Raw genomic sequence first — 15312 nt, 5'->3', positions numbered from 1 at the left:
GTAAGAAAAGTGAATAAAGATAGGAATTATTTGAATCCACTTTGGTTCTGACCCATTTATACATAAATAGATACCAAAGATACTTCTGATTTCGATAAATGCCTCGTGTGGGGTTTTGTATGACCCTCTTCCCCCCCCCCCCAAAAAAAAGTACGGCACTTCGATGTATTTTACCAACAGTAAACATTATTAAAACGAAACAATATTTAGAATTTTTCTTTGATCGCAATTGCATAACAATAATAACAAACTATTAAAAAATCACAAAAGAAACATTCATAAAGTTATAAAAAGAACAAAAGTTGCTTTTGTAGCATAATTTCTTTGAGTGCTGAATGGGGAATTTAAGTCTGAATATAATACGAATAATATATGGGAAACGTGATAACCCACAAATATGTGTTCATCAAGATTTTACGGGCAATTTTTGTTTTTTGGTTTAAACCAGTTGTTTTTTTTTTTTTTTTTTTTTTTTTTTTTGAAAAAACCAGCTGGTTTAAACCAGCCAACCCTGACCGATATTACTCTGTATTTAAGTAAACTACTTCCAGCAGAAGGATAATTATCCTTCGATGATAATCCATTATCAGATTCTTCTACTATAAAACAGGTTGCGTTTCTTTTTGTGAGTTCAACATAAAATTACATCATACAACATATCAGTTAAGCTTCAATACGTTTATTTAATTTTGCACTGGTAATGAATGACATTTACATATATGTAGTATTAACTATTGCCTATGGAAAATATACTAGAAACACAACCCTTACTTCATGAGTTCAAAATATCTTACGCTTTTTACCTTTCCACTTTCCTTTAGAGCCTTGCTCGTGGAGGACAAAATAGAAGAAATAATAGAAATATCAAGGAAAAAAAAGGAATAGCGTGTCCATTCCTCCTTATTTCCTTGATGTTCTTATTATTTTTGCTATTACTTTTATTTTCCATGAATAAGGCTCCAGGGTAGAGCCGAAAACTAAGAAGTGTAAGATATTTCCAGTAAATAGATTTATTTATTTATTTAACTATTTAATGCATTGACATCTAAAGTATTATGGATAGAGATGACATTTCAGCGTTAAAATATGTTCCACTGATGTTGAAGCATAATGTCAAGAATGTGAATACCCTACAGCATAATAATATTTTAGTTGTTGTGAACCTTGAAAAAGGATAATCAATCAACTTACCCGAAATATAGAAACCACTTCAGTCTATAAGGAACAAACAAGGCTAGTACAAGTTTAATTTGAATATAGTCACACACATTACAAATTATTATTTGTACTATATCTTCAAGTTTTACGTCCCATTTTTATGCCGGCTAGGCTAAAGGAGACGGTGATGATGACGAATGAAATGGTAGAATGAATAAAGTGGGAAGGAACGGGAGAACTCCGAGAAAATCCACGCACACGGTGTTTGTCCACCACAAAGTTTATTTGGTGCAAGCTGGGATCGAACCAGGGACCCTGTGCACCAGATATGAACACTCTATCACTGAGCCATCGCGGCCCTATTATTTGTACTAGTAGATACTATGAGTAAGACAGAAAATTCTAGGTATCACTTATTTTCTACATTTATAATTATAGAAACGTTTTCTAAAGATAAATTTCTGAGGAAAAATGCAGTTTCTTTAACCTGTTTTAAATGTGATGCACTACTGAGTTATGTATGCTCTCTGTGAAATCTGTTTTATACAGAACATGGGCTTTACTGTTCATCATATCAAAAGGACAGTTATTTGATTGTTAAATGGAAGAGCTTAAAAAAGCAGCAATAGTGTCTTAGCCAGTTGAGTTGGTATGTCGCTTTCACGTTGAACTTTTACCCGTCAAATGAACAACTGAACTTCATGTGCTTAGAACTGTTACCCGTCAAATGAACAACTGAACTTCATGTGCTTAGAACTGTTACCCGTCAAATGAACAACTGAACTTCATGTGCCTAGTAAAAAAGGCACTGAGATCCAGGGGCGGCTTTAGGATTTTAATTTTGGGTAAGCCTGCTCCCTTGCTTACGGGTACATATACACATTTGATTGATTATGACAGTAGGAAATTACTTTTACAGTAGTGGTTGATGCTACTTGTTAAATAGTTATCTACCATTAATATAAATAGTGGAAAAGAGATTTACTCTTTATTGTATCTTTTAGCGTTTATGTATTTTTCAAAATTTTTGGGTAGCCCCATGCCTACCCGCTAAAGCCGCCACTGCTGAAATCTGAAATTTTATCTTTAATACAATTGTGAAGAGCGAAAAAGAGAAAGTTATAAGTCAAAGGATAATTGCTCATAGTGTTTAATAAAGGTACGTAATTATATTACTTATATTTGTATCAAATCAAATAGTAATATGTAAAGAAAATTACACTAAATATAGAAGCTTTATACACTAAGATCTTTCTTTCAATTACAATTACCAAGCTTATGTAGATATGAAGGTTGTACTTAATATTTTGTATTAATTTTTTCTTTCTATCTTAAGCCGGAAATAAGATTACGTTACGGGAATCGCGTATCCTAAGGGGACTTAAATAGTATGTTTGGCGTTCGCCAGATCTGTAAGGCACAGGACCTTGAAATTTTGTATGAATATTCTCCTTGCATCGTGGGCTGTAAATAGGAGAAGGTTTTGGAAATTGCGTATCCTAAAGGAGAATTGGGAGCCTTAATTATTATTATTATTATTCCGTTCGCCAGATTTACGAAACTATAAGCCGTAGAATCTTGAAATTTTGTATTGATTTTCTCCTTGTACCCTGAAGAAGGGGTTTCGAGAATTGGGTATGCTAAGGGAGGAAAGACGGGCTTGAATGATTTTTTTGCCGTTCACCAGATCTCTGATAAGTATTAAACGGTGAACACTGAGATTTTTAGTAAACTTTATTTTTGCACCTAGGATGCAGTCGGTTTTGCGAACACGACTCCTAAGCGAGGTTAAAGCTTGAATGATTTTTTGTCGTTCGCTAGATCTAACACACTGTCAGGTGTGTAACCTTGAAAATCCGTATTAATGTTCTTGCAGTCTAGCATCTAGATTAGACAGGATTTCGCAAATGCAAATATAAAAGGGGAATGGAAGTTCTTTGGCCAAACCACCGAAACTATTGACCTCAGAACCATGAAATTGTGTTAATCACTTGTATTCAATATCGAAGACGAAGACAAATGCGCAGCAAGACGAAAAGATTATAAATATTGTCCGCTGTAATACGCAAGGCAGACGCCAGTTTCATAATAAAATACACGTACATTGTAAGTGTTTTTATAGTATTCATTTTTCTAATTGATTATGGAAAAATATATTATTTGTGTCGTCGTTGTCGTATTTTCTTGGTCTTGTTTTTCCATCAACGTAGGAAAGTCTGAATGGCTGATTACTTGTCAGAGAAAGTTTAAAAAAAATGTTCTGGAAAACTGGAAAAAGTTAGAAAATTCTTTCCGGTACTTCTTGTTGACACTCTGTTACACAATTTCTCCTTTTTTCGCACGCAGTATGTAAACAAGTGTTCCAGGAGACCCTCGGGTATGTAGAGTTCACGAAACGTGTAGACTATATCCATTAAATTTCGAGTTCTATTTTTTAAAAGGTAACAGGACTCTGTCCATTCGTATTGTAGTTTGGTAGTAAAAATAAAACACTCGAGAATAAAGGTAACTGTCAGAAATCAATTTATAATAGCGCTTTTCTGTTGTTCGCAGAATTATGAGACATAAGCGTTAACACGAAACACTGCATAATGCTAGGGTAATCATCATATAACCAAACAAGGGGGCGCGGTAGCTCAGTGGTATAGCGTTCACCTCCGGCGCTTGGAGTCCCTGGTTCGATCCCAGCTCGCGCACTGTGGATTTTGTGGTGGACAAACACTGTGCTCGTAGGTTTTCTCGGGGTTCTTCCATTTCCTCCCACTTTCTTCATTCCACCATTTCACTCATCTCTCATCATCACCGTCTCCTTTAGCCTAACCAGCATAACCGTGGGACGTAAAACTCAAAGATTTCATTTCATATAATCAAACACCTACATTTTCTGTAAACTTACCAAATAATGCCTCCGAACAGAGGTTCCCAATTCGATCGAAATTCATGCCTCAGGCTCACTCGAGCTCATTCTGAACATCATTTTGACATCACGTTCACATTACCAGTCTAACATCAATTTATTCGACCTCACGCTTACAATATTTCGACATGATGCCCACTCGACATCTCAATCACGTCTCACATCAAATCGACATTACACTTATTCTAATGCCACATCTATTCGATTTCACGCTCATGTCATTTTGACATCAGGATCACTCTACATTCACATCATTTCAACATAACGAGCGTGACTTCCGAACTCATGAGCGCCGACCTCATGAGTTCGGGTATCTTTGATTGTGAATAGCACCAGACCGTCCCCTTTCGGCTCTCAAACCCAGTACTACTTAATTGCCTTCATTCTGGCTGCAACATTCCCTGTTAGGTAGGGAGAGAAAGTTTTTTCTTATATCATGCCTAGTGAAAGTGTATGGTCGCGAATGGAATTTGTCGAATTGCAAAAACACTATGTTTATCATATGTATGCCGATCTATTGTCAAGATATACAAAAAGTAGATGAAAATTATAAAGACGTTAATGCGATATTTAAAGGCATTAAGAACTTTTTTTTTTTAAAGTGCCATATTTGAATCACTTCTGGCAAACAGTCGAAGTATTTGTAGCCATAATATACATATATACTGATGTATAATAAAAGGGGTGTAAATTCAAATGCAATTACAGAATATAACCTTTGAAACCACTGAACTTTTAACTTTAGAACATACTTCACATATAACCATGATACGTTGGATGAGATATTAGTAATCTGTATATTACCAACTGTCCAAGGTGAGAAGGCTACCATTCACGCATTCGATATCCGGTAAGATGTATGGAACTCAATAGATCTATGACTGACGTAGTGAGCGATAACTGACATCACATCGTTTTACCGGCTACGGAAAGCGCAAAAAGGTATCGTTCACATAGGTACTGCCTATATCAGACCATAAACCCCAGTTGCTTATGCAACCCTACCAGCTACGGTGTTAGTGTGGTTGCATATGCTTCTGCTTTCGTTATATGAACCGTTTACTGCAGAAAGCAAACATGTCCAACATTTTCACATTTCGGTTTTTTTTTTTTTTTTTTTTTTTTTTTTTTTTTTTTTTTTTTTTTTTACGATAATGGTTTGTAATAAGTCAATGGATCGTTTAGCACCGAAATGACACTTGTCCACTCTATAGCAATGGTCATCGCGACGCCTTCAATTTTCTGTTTACTGCAGAAATGAAACTTGTCCCGGACGAGTTCTCTATCTGCAATAAATGAGACTTTGTAGTTTTCCTGTTAGAGGTCACTCCTTCATGCCCAATGATAGGGGTTTCTGGATTACACGGAAGAAGCTGAGGAGGGTGGAAAGGTCAACAGTGGATGACGTTGTTGAGCTCATTCAAACTTCCTCGACCATCTTCAACTAGTTTTCCATTGTTTAAAAGAAAGCGACTGATTTCATTCACTAGAATTCCTGGTGGCCTGAATTTTACACACACACACAAACACAAGGAAAGTGTGTCTGAGTGATGACTTATGGCAAAAATTTCCCTAAACACCTAAAAACGAATTTCAGCATTTCAAAATACCATGAGATGTATTTCTCATCTTGACTTGATAGAAGATACTTTTAAGCTGAAGAACTCTACTAAACACTTTGACCTGCCTTCCAGACAAGCCTAAACTCTGTCCTTCTCCTAAACAAGAAAATAGATGACATCAAAAAACACTTGTCTATATATCTCAAGAAAATATACTATTTTGGAGTTCAATAGTATCCTCCTCCATCATAACGGAAACACGTTCTGATGACAAAGATGTCTGATTAATTAATAGTTACATGTCCAAATCACATATTATTCAGAAATGTTTAACAGCTATGTTTTCTTCCAATAAAGGATATTTATCAATGTTATGGTCGTTTTCGTTAATCATGTTAATCCACAATATGTTTGAACAATGCATTTACTGCGGAAAGGAAACGTGTACAAAACACAAAATAGTGCCCCCTCTATCCCCTTAGGTACGTGATATACAAATTTTGCATGTGTATTTAAATCACGTATACGTCTATCATTAAAGAAAAAAATCATGTTATTGTGGAAACATCGTAAAAATAGTTTTCTTCAGTTTTTTTTTTTCTTTTCGTCTCTCCTGTAAAATTACGAAATGTGGACATGTTTGCTTTCTGCAGTAAGCGGTTCATATATATATTGGTTTTACTCGGTTAACGTTGCAATTTATGAAATTTTTTGGCCGGAAAACTTAAGAATGGCATATTTTAAATTTGGCAGGTTCTGTGCTTTCCTCACGTTTTATTTCTAGTTGTTGGAATCCGTAGAATCCAATTTCGTGGTCCAAGTCGCCAACAGTCTTTCAGTTGTCCAAAATTACTCTGGGGATGGCAACACCTTCAGATTTGTATCGGTGTCCGTGTTGGAGAAGCCGGACCTAAAGTCAATTATCCTGATATTGTCCTATTCCAATAGTTTTGATTATTTTTCTTTTGCCACTAGTGTTGTTTTTTCACTGTGTAAGTACGTGGTTTATATGTAACTAGCGTATGACCCCGTGTGTTACTTTGGACAATATTTCCCATCTCTTCCTATTCGTTTTCGATATTGAATGCAAGTGAATAACACAAACAGAATTTCATCGTTCTGGCCTCAATAGTTTTGGTGATCTGATGAAAAAAAAAAAAAAATAATTCTCTTTGTGGGTTCGCAATTACAAAATACCGTTCGGCGAACAAACAAACAAACAAACAAAAAAAAACTCCGTTAGGATATGTAATTACCAAAACCCTGTTTTATTTGACACCTAGCGTGAGAGAAAATATTTATGGGAAATTTTACGCCTTATAGTTTCGATGATCTGATGAACACAATAAATAAATAAATAAATAAACGAGCACATATGAAAGATAAATAAGAATAAGAAATAAACCAGTTGAGAACGCTTCAAGAGCATTGCCGGAATTAACTTAAAAAGAATGGAGAGATGGAGGACGAAGGATAACTGTCATTGTTCCTACATGTAAAAGTAAATAATTTTATTCGCACCTTCTTTTCCTTCTCGCAAACACTAGCAAAACATCATCTCTCTATGCCTTAGAGTTCTCGAGATATAGCCCAGTAAACAAAGACCAAAAAAAGGGCTCGAGCTGAAATAATTCTAAAAGAGCTGGAATTTTCAGGATTTGCTCTTTGTGTCAAATACAATCAAATCTCAAAAGTCCCAAAATATCCCATGTGAGCTTCATCCTCAAAATGGCCGCCATCCCATACGCACCTGCTTTTCTATTTCAGCCTGTATCTGCACTCTAATAACGATATTTCAATTTAGAAAACACCACTTTACTCTGCAGGAACTGTACTTTAATTTGGTATATTTATTTAAATAAAATCACACCCAAAACGGTTATTTGTGATCAAAATTGATAATGTCGGCATTTCAGAAAAGCATTCTGTAGTATTTTGCACTTAAGCTCCTAAACCATTAGAGAATCATAAAAATATGTTCATATATTTTCGATTGTGTGTTTCATAAGCTGCATTTTAAAGAAAAGATAATCAAAATCGGATCATAACTTTTCGAGATATTTACTGTGTTGTGAGTCTAGCTGTTAGCGGTGATTTAAAAGAAAAGCACTAAGTGATGGTTAATTATCTTATATTTTCATATTTATTCTACAAAACATAAAAAAATTACAAAAATGGATTTAGTGAACGATTGATCGTTTCAGAGAGATACATTAGTTATGGGAGGAAATCCATCCATTCTAGAGATGCAAAAAAGCCGACTTTTTTGAAACGATGGTTTTTTGCACATAAAAAGCCGGTTTCTTTCTCGTTTGGGAAAAAAACGAGAATTTTGGAAATTTTGGCTTTTTTCATTTTCATGATTTTTCTATTTAAATAGCTTTCTTATAGTATACACTAAAGTTAAATAAGATTTCATGACCTAAATGCAATATTTCGCTCTGCAATTCACCATCATGATGGATGGAACACATGTTTTATGAATTAAAGTAAACATAAAGTTACGTAGTATTTGAGGGCAACTGTAGAAGATATTTAACTTTATTTTAACTTCTGAGTTATCGAGATTTTTTCCTATTCTACATCATTTCTTTTTAGTCATCCGTGTTTCATTTCCTAGAGATTAGTAGGCCCACTCTAGCTTCTAGCACATAAGTTAAACTTTTGTTTTTCAATATATCCGTCAGAGCGTATGTTTGTCAGTATATCAAAGCGTACTTCCACATTCTTGTTATACTGTAATTGTGCAATGATTTAGCAATAATCTTCCGGATACAAACTTAAATACCATTTTATACTGATAATCAGTGGCGGATTCAGAAAAGTATTTTGGGAGGTTTTTCTCTGCTTAATGTTTGGTTTTTCTAAAATTTCCTAATTTTTATTTGGGAGTTTAGTACAAGCATAACTAATATTTCGTTTTGTTTGTATATTCAGCAGTAACCTTCCGGATACAACTTTGAAGACTATTTTATACTGATTATCAGTGGCGGATTTAGAAAAGTACTTTGGGATGGATTTTTCTTATTAATGTTTAGTTTTTCTTAAAATACCTAATTTTTATTTGAGAAGAGCTTGAAGTTTATGAGTAAAGGCATAACAAATATTTCGTTTGTTTTAGAAATTCTGTAATTTCGGGCTACAAGCTTCACCCGTAAAACATCCCCACCCTAACCCCCTTCGCAAATCCGTCACTGCTCGTAATTAGTAATAACAACGATTTAAAAACGATAAGAAAAGAAGTCGGCCAGAACTCACAGTACACGCATTATCTCTACATTCACAGATACAATTAAGAAACACTTTTGTCAAAATGGTCGAATGCTGGGTTGAATCCCGGACATCCCGATAAAAGTGCAAAAGCTAACCACTTACTCATGGTTGTTGTGCAGTTGTGCTTAACTTAAATATATTCTCTCTCTCTATGGCCTATGGAATCCGAAGGTTCAATGCCGCGTTCACAAAAGCTCTCCACTGACTTCAATTGTTAGCCAATTGGATCCAGGTTTTACTTTGTATTCCCATTTCTGCGAGATTCATTTTAATGTTGTCCTCCCATCTGCGCCTAAGTCTTCCTAATGGACGTTTTCCGATTGGATTGCCAGTTAAAACTTTGAAAGCGTTCCTACCTTCTTCCATTCTGGCTGCATGACCTGCCTATCTGAGCCTCCTAGACTTGATGACCGTAACGATGTATGGTAAACCGTATAAATATGCAGTTCTTCGTTATGAAGTTTCCCTCATTCCCGTTCCTCTTGGGTCCGAATATTGGTCTCAGGATTTTACTTTCAAATACTTTGTCTGCGTTCTTCCCTCAAGCGACCATGTTTCACAACCATAAAACACAACAGGCATGATTATCGTTTTATATATTTTAAGCTTTAAATTCCTCGACAGAATTCGCGACGACAAAATACTTTGAACTGAATAATAACACGAATTTCCTGATTTCAGTCGACATTTAATTTCTTTGTGAATATGATTTTGGTCTGGTGAAATTGATCCCAGATATTTGAAAGTATCCACTTTGTCGAAAATATTATTTGATATTTTAACACATCCATAATTTCCATATTACGACCCCGGTGAACTTCCATGTATTTAGTTTTCTCTGCATTTACTTCTAAACCAATGTCGCTGCAAGCGTTTAATAAGGACTCTGCACTTCTTTCTATTGTTCTCCTATCATCCCCTATTAAATTTACATCATCAGTATACGCCGTAAACTGGTGAATACAAGTCAGCTCTAGGGCCTGGTTGCTATCTTCTTATTTTCCTTATAGCGTACTCCGGAACAAAGCTCAACAGTAATGGCGACAACGCATCTCCTTGTTTCAGGCCATTCTCGATGTCGAAGCTCATGGACAAGAATTTATCTGCTCGGACTTTACTTTGTGATTCATTTAAACACATTTTAATTAATCTAACTAGCTTTCTCGGTATTCCGAATTCTGTAAGAATGTACAATGTTTCCCTCCTATCCGAGTCGTAAGCCTTTTTAAAACCAATAAACAGCTGATGTACTGGGTAATATATTCCCATTTCTTTTCGAGTATTTGGCGAATGGTAAATATTTGGTCGATAGTTGATCGATGTCCCTAAATCCACACTGATAATCTCCAATAATTTCTCTGCGTATGGAATCAATCTTGTTAATAGAATGTTAAGAGAAATCCCTCGATAATTCTTACATTCAGTTTTGTCGCCTTTCTTGTGAATTGAAACAGTGATTGATTCTTTCCACTCTTCTTAAATGTATTCCATAATTTTTCACTTTTTTTAAAAATAAAAAAAGTTTCGTAATGATATGTTGAATTCCTGTCGTTAAAAATTCAAAAACATTCAGGACTGGGTAAACCGTGATGGCGGTTATAAGTCTAGGAAACCGCACGATCAGATGAACAGTCTATTACGCATATGATCCATTGACAGAAAATTTTCCCGATTTTGAACAAGCTTAAGGAACAGTCAGTGCATTATAGAATTCGGAATTTTACCGATTTTGCAGATTCCAAGCACCTGATAGGTGGTAACATTATTACGTATGTGATCAATGAATGAAAAATTTGTTCGAAATATTCATACAATGTATATGAAAGTTAAAACTTAAAAATTTCAAGAATGTACGGAACCACCCGAAACCAAGCTCTTGATGTGCAGCTTTTAAGATTATCATATAAATGTATTTCTCTCATGTTTTATTTTTTTGTTTCAAAAAGAGGGGAGGGGGTGATATTTTGAAGTAAAAATACTACATACAATTTTGCTAGTTATTTCTGTATCTTTTTTATAAAAAAAGGTACTTATTTTTGTGTATAAGAAGTTAAAAAATTATTATATATATATTGGTTAATCCTTTGGAATTCATAATGTAAATATGTTAAGAATTTTTAAAAAAATCTTTTCGAAATTCATGGTTTAGTTTAGAGGTTCTACATTATTATCTACATCAACCACTAATCAAATGAGTTCTTGTGCTATAGAGAAGCGAAACAAAGTCTGCTTTATCAATTTAAAGCAAAATTTTCAAAAAAGCCCAAAATTTCCCAAGCAAAAAAGCGAAGCAGAAAAAACAGTTTTTTTCGAAAAAAGCAGTTTTTTTTAAAAAAAAAGCCGTTTTTTTTAAAAAAAAGCCGTTTTTTTTCGAGCCCTTGCATCTCTAATCCATTCTAACCTTCAGGGGTACAAGTGAGAGACTGCTTCACAATGCTTGGTATTGGAAAAGGAAAAAAAAAACGAAGAAAGTGAAGAAACTTGCATTGTATTAATGGCAGCGAAAATGATTAAAGAAAATATTGAATCAAAAGTATATGATAATGTGTCATATCCTGAAGCAGAACAAATCTTTGAGGGGCACAATGATCTTATCCCACCATCACTAAAACCTATGGTCAAAGAAGTGACATCACCAAAGAAAAATGATCCCAGGATAGCCCGAAAACAGAGCATATGTAGTTCTGTTATTTCGTTATGCAGACCGAGAACTTTTATATTTTCCAATGAGCTTGCTATGGGAGTATTTCTTCATTTTGGTCCTCGGCAACCAATTAATGTCTTTCAAAGTATTGGAATTTGTGCAAGTTATAATGAGATTCGACGATGCGAGCATATCATATTGTGCTCCACACATGAGCGAAACTCGAGAGCAAACTGTGTCTATCAAACAGTTGTAGCTCTTCGGTAGAATTGTAGCTGTGCTTCATTTGAGGGAGAATCTTCGTGAGTGTCTCAAACATGAATTAACACCAATGGCTCCATCTCTATTTGATGAGGTATCAATGAGAAAGAGTGCCAAATTCACTCTTTCGAATGTAGTTGAAATTGTTGAGCCATGTGTAAGAGCAGCGCAAAATTTTATGTCTATAGTAGATGGAGGATATCTTCTTCATGCAATGGTTGGAGCAAATCGGACACCTACGATGCGATATGTGAAAAGTATGTGGACTTAAAAAAGTATAAAGTCCACTTACAACGACGTTTCACTTCATGCAATGCAGTAGTGTTTAATAACTATGCTTCTAAAACTGTACTATGAGTACCAAGAAATAGAGGACAATGTTGAAAATGTCTGCAACTATCGCCTATCACGAAAACGTGGAGACAACAATAGATCAATCTGAGTTTTTACGGAACTCTGAGAATAAGGATCCACTGCTTAACATGCTGAAATCATATTTTAGTAAGAGTGGGATAACAGTGTACCGATCAGATGGAGATGTTGATACTCCAAACGGTACTAGATTTTGAGCCAAAATCATAGTTCTGTTGCAGCTGTAGGAACTGGCTCAGACTTTCTAGCCAGTTTAATCGCTCACGGAAATCTTGGAACGTCATTATTTTTTGTAAAGCCGAAAGTGGGCAACATTGAAGAAAAATACTATCACATTGGCGAAATACAAAATACTCTTGGACCACTGAAAGACTACCTTCTTTTTCTTCATTCGGCTACTGGATGTGATGCCACACATCAGTGATCTTTAAAAAAAAAAAAAAAAAAAAAAAAAAAAAAAAAAAAAAAAACTTCGAGCTACTTCAAAAGGATAGTGTGCTCGGAACTTCTGTTTTGGCCTTCAATGAAACCATCTTACACTACAGGATGTTTCTGAAATTGGAGAACTTTCCTTGCTACGACTTTATGAAGGTGTTAAAGCATCCTCCTAGACACTCTCAGAGAAGTTGGGAAAAGCTTTCTTCTAATTTTCAGCTAGCAAATTTACCACGGGCTTATCTGCAAGTGCAACAGTAGTTGGGAAACAGGAGACCAACTGAATAAAAATGGTGCGTCAAAGAAGACAGACTCTCTCTCTCTATCCCAACGAGTTTTTCACCAGCTCCTGAAGTACTTAATTTGATTGCTTACTAGTGCAAAATACCTCCTCGCATAGCTTGTGACGTTGAAACCTGTGAATGTAAGCATGTCAACCTTACTTATTCCAAGTTTTATCCCTTTTGTGAGGGAATTACTTGCACAAACTCACAACCGAATAAGAAGTCTCTTAAGGAGCATGACGATTAATCATTTTACCTATTATATTTGAATCAATGTTTTATTTCACGGGATTTTATTCAATACGATACATTCCGTTTTAAACTATTCCAGAATACTGACACGTTTAGCTTTGTTAATATTCATGTAAAAGCTACTTAAATGAAATGTTTCGAAGTGAAAATGTGATTTTGATGATTTTTGATCTTTGAGGCTCTCAACGGAGTAAATATCTCGAAAAGTTATGATCCGATTTTGATGAACTTTTCTTTAAAATACAGCTTATGAAACATACATTCAAAAATAAATGAACTTATTTTCACGATTCTCTAATGGCTTAGGAGCTTAAACGCAAAATACTACAAAATGTCTTTCTGAAATGCCAAAATTATCAACTTTGATCACAAATAACCGTTTTAGGTGTGACTTTATTTAAATAAATATACCAAATGAAAGTACAGTTCCTGCAGAGTAAAGTGGTGTTTTCTAAATTTAAAAATATCGTTATTAGAGTGCCAGATAGAGGCTGAAATAGAAAACCGGTGCGTATGGGATGGCGGCCATCTTTGACCCCCATTTTGAGAATGAAGCTTACATGGGATATTTTAGGACTTTTGAGATTTGATTGTATTTGACACAAAGAGAAAATTCTGAATATTTCAGCTTTTTTAGAATTTTTTCAGCTCGTCGAACTATTTTTACTGGGCTAATATGGCTGCTTAAATATCTAGAAATTCGAACTTTTTGGCCAATATCACGGGAACGGTAAGACATAGAGAGATGATATTGGTGTTAATCAATCCCTAATAGAATGTTAAACATTTTCTTACCGATATTAATTGATGGCCACCATTTAATAGACCACCGGCCAAACCATAAACATGTTTTAAAAATTTTTGTAATGATATTAATTGATGGTCACTTGCCAACTGGCCATTGACCAGTTGGACAGTGGCCACCGGTTTCTGTTTGGTACCAAAATATTTATCATCCTCTTAGATATTGATGAATATCAATATCATCTCTACAACTTATGGTTCCCGAGCTATGGCTGCTTAAATATCTAGAAATTGGCCATTTTTAGCGGGAACGGTAAGTCATAGAGAGATGATATTGGTGTTAGCCAATACGTAAGAGGATGGTAAACATTTTGGTACCGATATTAATTGGTGGGTTTTTTCAATGACCAGTTGGCCAGTGGCCACTGGTTACTATTTGCTACTAAAATATTTACCACCCTCTTCCGTATTGATCAATATCAGTATCGTGTCTCTACAACTTATCTGGGAACCGATTTCCGAGCTATGGCTCCTTAAATCTCTTGAAATAGGCCATTTTTTGCTCAATATCTCGGGAACGGTAAGTGTGACGCGACAAATTTCCTCGCTTTCTCTGATAGTTCTTGATGCTCTATCGAATGCAGGGTTCAAAATTTAAAAAAAAAAGAAATCGCAATACAGACAGATACACAGACATAGGGAATTCAGTAACGAACTTTTTAAGTTTCTTAATAATAATAATAATAATCAAGTCCCCGATCCCTTGTTAGGATAGGATTTTGCCAAATCCCATCTTATGTACAAATTTGGGTGCTAGGAGAATATTACAAAAAATTTTAAGGTTCTAAGCATTTAGGGGTTGCCTTTCGCAAAATTACGCCTTATCTGCAGCTTACGACTCAAGGGGAGCATTTGTGCAAATTTTCAATTATGTATCGGGCTCCTCCTGGAAAAAAACTCGTAAGTCCATACAAGGGCGCCCATCAGGGGGGACAAGGTAGAGCGCTAACCCCCCTAGAGGTAATTGTACTTAAGAATATCGAAAATCCAATAGAATTTTTACATTAGTTACAGCAAAATCTGAAACTATTTTTGAAACGTCGCTTATACTTGCTTCCCGTTGGAAACCACAACATGGGCGCCCTGGAGTCCATATATGTTGCGATAATTTGCTGCTTCCGTGCAACATGCACCTATGTCCGTATGCCTGAGTACTTGCTTCTGCTTGTTATAGCTTTTTCCTATTTTTCTCACACACAAATGAATACTTCTTCGCTCACTTTTTATTGCCAGTGACGACGTAAGAAGGGCAAAGGACCCAGTGTCCCCTTCCCCCGGTGGCTACATCTGCGTCCCAGATATGCTGTAATGTAAAACTACTCTTTTCTATGTACAAAATAATAGCAGCCC

The sequence above is a fragment of the Thermobia domestica genome, chromosome 17 (assembly GCF_964235325.1).
Source record: "Thermobia domestica chromosome 17, izTheDome1.hap1.1, whole genome shotgun sequence".
NCBI classification, from domain to species: domain Eukaryota; kingdom Metazoa; phylum Arthropoda; class Insecta; order Zygentoma; family Lepismatidae; genus Thermobia; species Thermobia domestica.
The sequence above is the reverse complement of the archived record's forward strand: the minus strand, read 5'-3'. Positions refer to the sequence as shown.